This window comes from Macrotis lagotis, chromosome 1, assembly GCF_037893015.1.
Source record: "Macrotis lagotis isolate mMagLag1 chromosome 1, bilby.v1.9.chrom.fasta, whole genome shotgun sequence".
Lineage (NCBI taxonomy): Eukaryota > Metazoa > Chordata > Mammalia > Peramelemorphia > Peramelidae > Macrotis > Macrotis lagotis.
Window position 1 is genome coordinate 674,744,506 of NC_133658.1, and position 7,365 is coordinate 674,751,870.

Here is a 7,365-nt window from a genome sequence, read left to right on the forward strand (position 1 = left end):
AACCCCTTCCAATTATTCAGGCTGATATCTCTACAGTTATTTTTATGATTTTTCCCTTCCTTCATCTCCTTATCTAGTCAGGTGTCAGGTTTGCCAATTCATGTTCATAATTCCTTTTTTTCACCACCCATATGACCAATATCATAGTTTAGTTGTCATCATTTCTCTCCTGAATAATTGTCATGTGTTAAATATGTTTGTTGAAGAATTAACTGTCACATGAGCATTGTCTGCCCTTTTGGGTAATATAAATTTTTTAATGCATACTGGCATCTCCTCTTGCCTAAAAATTTAAATAGCTTATTAGTTAATCTACCTGATTAGAATTACTCCCTTCTTAGATACACTGCTTCACATTGCTATTGAATTGATCTTCTTAACTCCCAATTCTTTCTCACTCAAAAATGTTATGAAAGAATCTCTTTTCCATCTATCATAAGATTTAAGCTGCTTGCTCTGGGATATTTTGTCCTCTACAAACTAACTTCCATTTTCTTTTTCAATCTTTTTCTCATACTATTGCAGTTTATGCACTTTACATTTCAGATTGCTCAACTAGTGATTCCACCAGCACAATTTTGTATCTTTTTGCTCCATGACTTGACATATGTCCTCCCTAGAATAGATCCCCTATCCTCTTTTGCAAAAACCCTGTACAGTGTTCTTAACATATCTCACATTCTTTGGGTTTCTATTCAGTAGTCACCCTTCTGATTTTTTTTTTCTGCTATTCAAAAGTCAATTTTTTTTATAAGAAGAACTTTTGTACACAACAAATTCTGTATTTGTTCTAATTCACATAGGATGTCTGGGAAAAGCAATAAAACTTCTCTCAATAATGTGTCCAAATATCAAAAGTCATGGAAAATCTTATTCATTATTTGAAATTTTCATTTTCACAAAAATAATATATTTGAAGCTTTAGAAGTAATGCTAGGCTTAGACAAAAGAAATTGTATAAATAGAAATTTTCAATTCAATTAACATTTTTATACTTCTATATATTATGTGATTTTACTATTGTTTTATGACAGTTCTTCTTGGGTAAAACAAAAGTATATAAAGTTTCTATTTAGTGAATCAAGAAAGGAGCTAGAAGAAATGGTAGTGGCTATCGGGTTCAAATTGTTTCTTTTTCAATTGGTAAAATTCAATTTTGTGATGTTTAATTGACATCCTTAAGATTTCTTATTAGTGAAAAACTCAGGACTGAATCAAGCTATCTATATTTTGAAGAAACAGGAAGTCATTACTATCCAAATAAGACATCCTCATTTCCTTTGCTTTGTTTCCTCATATACTATTTTGTCATTTAGTGCACATCTGCAAACATTGAGTCCTTTCATTTAATTTGTTCTCAATACCTTTTGAGAGATTCCTTATGACAATTAAAATTGTGTAAGCAAATTAACTATATATGTATATTTATGCACACAAATGTATATATATATATATATATATATATATACATATATATGTGAAAGAAGAGAATGCTTAGACATTAACAAAATTAGAAAGTATTTTATCCCACTTGTTAATATAAGTAGATGAACATAGATCTGGGAAAGGAAGGATCTAAAAAGTCATATATTTCAATTTCTTTCTATCATAAATAGGAAAACTGATGCCCAAGGGTTTTCAATGATTTTTCCAAGGTCACAGTGGTACTAAATATTTGATGAAAGACTAAAACTCATGTCCATTATATTCTATTGGTCGCAATATAATCTTGAAAGTAAAAAGATAAAGATCTTGGATCTTCATTTTTTTGTCTATAAAAACATATATCTAGATAGGAACTTGATGAAAACAAGAAAGTAGACTTTCTGAACATAGTATCTAATGATTAGTACCACAGAAGAGGTGTGTGTTTGTGTGTGTGTGTGTGTGTGTGTGTGTGTGTGTGTGTGTGTGTAAAGGCTGATCATGGATTTTTCACTTGAAAGCATGATGCTGGATACCTGGATGATGAACAGGCTTCTTATGGTCAATCACCATCTCATTCAGTTTTTCTTCCTTAAAGAATAATGCCATAATTCATTAACATTTATTTAACACCTATTCTGTATAGAAAGATATTCTTCTTACATTTACAGTGGCAAGAACATAAAAATCACCCTTCCATAAAGGCATCATATATGAGTTGGTAATGTTCCTGGATATTGAAAGAATGCTATTTGATCTTGACATAGAAGGAATCTAAATTAATTATTTACACAATTTTATTTGTTCCCTTACTTCTAAAAGAATAAATTGGCACTTCACAAGTGACATTTTCTTTGTTAGTTGCAACCAGAAATACAGATAAATTGATTATTTTAAAATCTATTTTGTATTTTAGTGACAGTGTCTGGATTAGGACCAGTGGTGGTTGTTATGGTAACCTCTTTTAAAAAAAGAGAAAATGCTGCCTACTGTAAGTACAACTTGTTAGCTCAAATTATTTCAGGAATTTTTTTACATTATTCTTTTGCAACTAAAACATACTTTATGCAAAAAACCCAATTATTCTGTAGAAAATTGTAACAACCTATGACTACCATTGATATAAATGTAAAGCTTAAAGGAACTGACAACCTTTCATCCAAAAAAAGTACATAACATAATCAATACATTATTAGAACAATTGTTGTAAATAGTAAGTCATGGTTATTCAAAATTTCAATTACTTTAGATCCTGGTCTGTGATTCATAGCTATAATTGCCAAACTGAGCAAACAATAGGGAATTTGTGGCAGTTGAAATGTATCTTTATTTACCTGACCTGTCACAGTTAATTGAGCACTGCATTTAGACAAAGTCATCTTCATAAATTCAAATCTCACCGTGTACTTTTATTAGCTATATGAACCTGGGTAAGTCACCTTATTTGTCTCCTCTGTAAAAGAAAGTTGGAGGAGGAAATGGAAAACACTAAAATATCTTTGCCAAGAAAACTACAAATGGGGTTGTGAAGATTTGGACGCAAATAAAATGATTTAACAGCAACAAATTTATTCTGTGCTTTTTTAAAAAAATTAACTTTGTGACACACCTTTCCTCTCTAGACAATTTATATATTTCAATGTTCACCTCAAAACAATTCATTTATTATACATAAATTAACTAGAACATTTTAGATTATTGTCTTCCATAGGCATTTAGATTTTTACAAGGACAAAAAATTAATTTGAAGGACTGAACTGAAATGTTAATTGATATTTTCAAGTGTGAGAAAACAAATAGAAGTTTATGGTGGGTACATACAATTCCCTTAAAACTATACTTGTACTAAAGTATTAAATCTTCTTATTTGTTCTTGTAAAATTGATTATGAACAAAATGATCATCACAGTAATATAAATTTATAGTTAGAAAATATTTCCTATGTCATCTTGACTACCATCTTAATTTTTTAAATCAGGAATCAGTCCCTAGAAGTGAAATGATTTTCTTAAATGCACACAATTAGTAATTGGTTGATTCAGGATTTGAACTCGTCTAATGATAAAAAATTCTTCACATTTTCCTTCAGACTAAACTTCCTCCTAAAAGACTTTATAAATCAATGAATATTTGTTACCCCCAACTATCTGGTAGACATTGTTTTTATTTTTATTTTGGGAAAGTAAATAAGAAAAATTATTAAAAATTACTGGATACATATATATATATATACATATATGTATATATATATATTATATATATATATATATATATATTATTGTATTATTAGCTTCAAGGGCAGGATCTCAGCAAACCTTTTTGTAAACTCTGAAAACCACAAAATAAGAGAGTTAATTGGATCTGTTCAGATGTAAATTCTTAGGTCTGGGTTTCAGTAACATATTTTGCTCCTGAATAAGAGCCAGGAATATAAATCCCAAAGGAAAAATAATCCTTTTCCTAAAGGAGTATATGTGGGATGGTCACAGGTACAAGAAGGCTGAAACTAAGTGGATGGATGATCCTGGGCTTAAGGTACAGTAGAGAGTTCTTTAAGTCTGGAGTGTTGTTTGGTTGGCCTGGATATTCTGAGTGGGACAAGAGGTTAAAGTAGCAAAGGAACTTTCACCATGTGAAATCCAGGGCTAGGTTGAAGTTTCCATGTGAAGAGGGTTCGATAATGTTTAAGACAGAAAATAAATAGATATTTAGAGTAAGAAAAAGAATATGGGTCTAAGATTATGAACTTGAACTACTTGGAGAATGGCATTTCCCTCAATGTAAATTAGGTATTGTCTTTGTCAAATTCTGATTTCTACTTCACTTTCACTTAGTTGATGAGAAGCATTTGCTTATTTTATAGTATTTAGGGAGGGACAATTTTTTAAAGAAAGAAACAGCAGATCGGGGCAGCCTCCTGGCCCTGGGACTGGGGCTGGGGCTGGCGCTGGCGCTGGCGCTGGCCCTGGGGCCGGGGCCTGGGCTGGGTCTGTGGCCCAGCACCAGTCACCTCCACCCTCCATCCTGCCTCCACCCTCTAGAAGCCACTCAGTGGTGCTGGACACAGCCATGGGCCAGCTGGCCGGTGGTGGAGGGCTGGCAGCCGGAGACCATCGCCTGGGCCAACCTCAGCAACACCATTGACCACACTGGGTGGGCCTTCCTGGCTTATGCGGCTGGGGTGGTGGAGGCAGCAGTGTCTGCTGAGCTCATCTACATGCACTGGATGAATACTGTGGTGTATTACTGTGGCCCCTTCAAGTAAGAGTCCACCTACTGTGAGAAACTGAAACACTACATTGAACTGAACCTGGCCTGGATGCAGAAGCAGATTGCATTGGACAAGATTGCGGTGTACTGGCACCAGGTGGAGCTTATACTTCTGCAGCTGAAGGGACTGGAGGACAGCTACCAGGGACACTTAACTTTCCCATCTAAGAATTTCACCATCAGCTCTTTTGGGTTCCTCTTGTTCCAGTTGTCAGGTGATTTGGAGGACCTGGAACCAGCCCTGAAGAAGTCGGAGCAGAGGCGGGTCAAGGGCTTGGGTACTTGCTCGGCACTGATCAAGCTGCTCCTCAACAACAGTGAGCTGTTGGTGTCCCGCAACACCTGGACGTCCTACCAGCACATGCTTCTCATCATCAAGAAATACTCATTTCATTTCTAGAGGCTGCCCAGTGGTAAAGCACTGTTCATCCCTGGAAATGTGCAGGTTTTCTCATCCTACCCAGGGACCATCTTCTCCTGTGATGACTTCTATATCTTGAGCAGTGGCTTTCTGACTCAGGAGACGACCGACCATTGGCAACAGCAACGCAGAGCTATGGAAGTATGTTAAGCCACAAAACAGTGTCCTTGAGTGGTTGTGTAATATCATGGCCAACCTGCTGGCCCAGAATGGGTCCATGTGGTCCGTCATCTTTAAGAAGTTCAACAGTGGTAAATACAACAACCAATGGATGAACATAGATTACAAAGCTTTCTTTCCTGGAAAGCCCAAGTCCATGGATGGCCTGCTCACTATTCTTGAGCAGATTCCAGGCATGGTGGTGGGGACTGACAAGACTCAAGAGTTGTACTAGAAAGGCTACTGGACCAGCTACAACTTACCATATTTTGAGTCAGTGTTAAATGCCAGTGAAATGCCTGACCTGGTGAAGCAGTTTGCAGACTGGTTCCCTTATAAAAACAGGCCCCGCGCCCGGATCTTTGAATGGAACCAGTAACTGGTTCATGACCTGGACTCCATGATCCGCCTGATGAGGTTCAACAACTTCCCTCATGAGCCCCTGTCCCGATGTCATAACTGCACCCCTATGCATAATGGGGAGAATGCCATCTTGGCCAGCTCAGACCTCAAGCCAGCTAATGGAACGTATTTTTTTCCTGCTCTATCCCAGAGATCCCATGGAGGCATTGACATGAAGGTGACTTCTTATGAGATGGCTAAAGATTTCCAGCTTATCTCAGTTAGTGGCCCCACATGGGATGTTGCCACCTTTCCAGTGGAGCTCATCACCCTTTGACAAGCTGTTGCATATGGGCCATCCAGACCTCTTTAAATTCTCCCCTGTCAAGGCTGGGTGGGAGTGAAACTTGGTGTAACCTGTCTCCCCACCACCCTATTACCTTTGAACCCAGGGCCCTTAGGAAGTTGGAGCTTCTCCTCCTCACTCACTCACTCTGGCTGCCTGTTTGTCTTTCTGACCCTGGAACCCCAAGGAATTTGCCTGCCAGGCCTGGAGGGCTGAGTTCCCTCCACCCTGCTGCTTCATTGGCTCTCAAACCACTTGCCTTGCCCAAAGAGACCCTGAGGACCTTAGGGGACCACCAGTTCTCCAGTCCCACTCTTCCTATTCGTTCCTGAGCCCCAGACGCCAGCCTCTGAACTGTTGCTAACCAAGCCAAGGATGAAGGGGAGGTGCTTCTGGAAACAGGATGTGGCTGGAAGCCTCAAGTATCTGCTGGACTCTGAGGAGCCTGCTTTCTGCCTCCCCAAACCTGTCTCGTTGAGTAAGTAGTCTTCCACCTTCCTCAGCCCTTTCTAGGCACTTCTCCCATACAGCTCTATCTACGGAGGCTGCATACCCCTAACCAGGCTTTTGCTCTCACCTAGATAGTGGTGGAGGAACTATGGATGACCCCCCACACACACACCCTATCCCTCCCTTGTCCATACTCTTAACGTCCTTCATTAAACTGCCCTTCATGAACAAATTTTGGGGAAAAAATACCAAACTACATCAGACCTTCCCCTGAAACCCTGACGGTGGTGATTTGGGGGCTTTGGATTTCTCTGGGCTGTGGGTATCTTCCTTTCAGTTGCTTCCTGATGGGCTCTGCCTCTAGTGCCTGACCTTGCCATAAATGGGAACTGTAGAGGGGGAACCCAGCCCTCTGGGATCTGTGGGAGGGGCTCCCAGTTCTATGGTCCCTCCCTGACATCTGCCTCAGCTCCTGCACACATCTGCCTCACCCTGCATCCAGTCCTCTCACCTCCTCGCCCTCATTAGCTGTTTCACCTTTCCCTGGCCAGGTCCATACTGGGGAGCAGGGGTGGGTTTAACCATGCTTACTGCCCTTGGAGAGAAGATTGGGACAACCACCTCCACAGAAGCGGATTGGAGTACAGAGGATGTCTTCCTCCTCATTCCTCTCTGCTGCAGCCCCTCTCTCACAGGCCTGAGCTTCGCCATTCTCAGAATGCCTGAGAGGTTTGGGAGACTGGGACCTTGGGTTCTCTAGATTCTGGGCCACAAATGGATGCAATGTTAGTAAAAGAGAAAGACTATCAAAAAAAAAAGAAAAGAAACAGCAGAGCCATTTCCCCTTTGAAGCTATAAAATGCCATGGTATATATTTCTTGTCAGATATTCTTGACCTCCACCTTAGGACCTTTCAAATTTAGAAGAGGGAGATGGGAGTATTTGACTTGTT

General features: G+C 39.2%; 1 pseudogene; it reads left to right on the forward strand.

Annotated features, from left to right (window-relative positions):
• Positions 1-3,897: 3,897 nt before the first annotated feature.
• LOC141506147 (putative phospholipase B-like 2 pseudogene) lies at positions 3,898-6,021 on the forward strand (annotated as a pseudogene).
• The last annotated feature ends 1,344 nt before the right edge of the window (positions 6,022-7,365 follow it).